Genomic DNA, 1,718 nt, shown 5'->3' with positions numbered 1-1,718 from the left:
CACTGTCTTCCAACAATAAGTTTCAAGAGATAAAAGCGAAAAAATGAGAAAGAGAAGGTAACGTCAACTTTATTTGGATCTCATTTCAAAGAAACAAAGTAAAAGAATTACATTTATGAGACATTCCACAACTGAAGACTGGATGGATGGATGGATGGATCGCTATACATACATAGTAGAGGTAGAGAGATGACAGATGATAGATAAATAGGTCCCACTTCTTCCCAGCCCTTACCTCTATGGATCAATAAGTAGAATATAAAGCAGTTTTTCAAACTTGAATGAGCTTATAAATCAGTGGGAATCCTGTTAAAAATCAGAATCTGAGTCAGTAGGTCTGAGGTAGGGTCCACGGTGAGACGGACGCAGCAGGTCAGTGGACCACACGTGCGTAAACAGCAGGTGCAGAGAGGTTAGAGGTCAAGCCAGACTAAGTTCTAGAGGAAATCTTCAAATCCCGAGAAAGTTTTGATACGACTGCGCCACACGGACACCGTGAGACGAGAACTCCGCCCGTCGTTAGAGCACGTGGCCATCACTCTTCTTACCACTTCCTTCCAGCTGTCCTTCTTCTCTGCTGAGCTGAATTCACCACCTACTTGACCACTGGTGGGCGAATTCATCGAAGTATCTTTACTTTCTTCACTTAAATGGTGTCATGTAAGCATTTCCCCACATAACTAAAAATCCTGATAAAGTAAAATCTGCATAGATACTTTTAGGTGATTGGGCTATAGAAAAAGACCCAGGGTGTGAAAACTAACAGCCTCCTTCCCACCATCCATGGTCTCTTTCCCCAGAGGTGACATTTCATGTTTTCCATTTTTTGGATTTACATAAAATAATATATAAAATAAAATGTCCATTATTTTTCAGGTGGTGTCCCGTCTAAGTCAATATAATAAAATGAACACATTCCATTATTTCTTGATTCAACCACTTTGGAATGTACCTAAAAGCTCTTGATTATGAAGGATAAGACATTAAGTATATAAATAGAAAAAGTCATTATTTTGAACACTCTTAAGAGAAAGAATCATTTCTCTTGCATTTCCTACGTGGGCTCATCAAGCTAGCTGAAGAGTAGATGAGGCAGATTTTCTTGTTACGTCTTCCAGCTAATGAGTGGTAGAGATGAATTTAGAATGGTACCATTTTGCAACCTTAACAATTAATGGATTTAGACTTTGACATCAGATCAGCCAAAATGGCAAATGGAGGCAGTCAGAGAGTATTGGCTCCTGATGGAAAAACACATCATCAACTGTAAGATAGTCTGCCAAAAATGAAAACCTGAATCTGATCAAGAATCCAATGTCAACTACAATTGATAAGAAACAGAGGACAAGGTGGGATGCCTGGGTGGCTCAGTTGGTTAAGTGTCCAACTTCAGCTCAGGTCATGATCTCATGGTCCATGGGTTCGAGCCCTGTATCAGGCTGTATGCTAACAGCTCAGAGTCTGGAGCCTGTCTTCAAAATTCTGTGTCTCTCTCTTTCCCTGTTCATGCTGTCTCTCTCACTCTCTCTAAAATAAATAAAAACAGGAAAAAAACCCAACAACCTTATAAAAAATAAAAAAGAAGCAGAGGACAAGGAACATGGTAAATTCAACACTACCAGAAGACAATCAGCAGAATTCAGAATGTAGGAAACTAGTGACTAAACGATCAGATTCATTCAATAAAAGAATCAGAAGGAGGTAAAAAAAAAAAAAAA

The sequence above is a fragment of the Suricata suricatta genome, chromosome 13 (genome assembly GCF_006229205.1).
Source record: "Suricata suricatta isolate VVHF042 chromosome 13, meerkat_22Aug2017_6uvM2_HiC, whole genome shotgun sequence".
NCBI classification, from domain to species: Eukaryota; Metazoa; Chordata; class Mammalia; order Carnivora; family Herpestidae; genus Suricata; species Suricata suricatta.
This window is presented reverse-complemented; position numbering follows the sequence as displayed.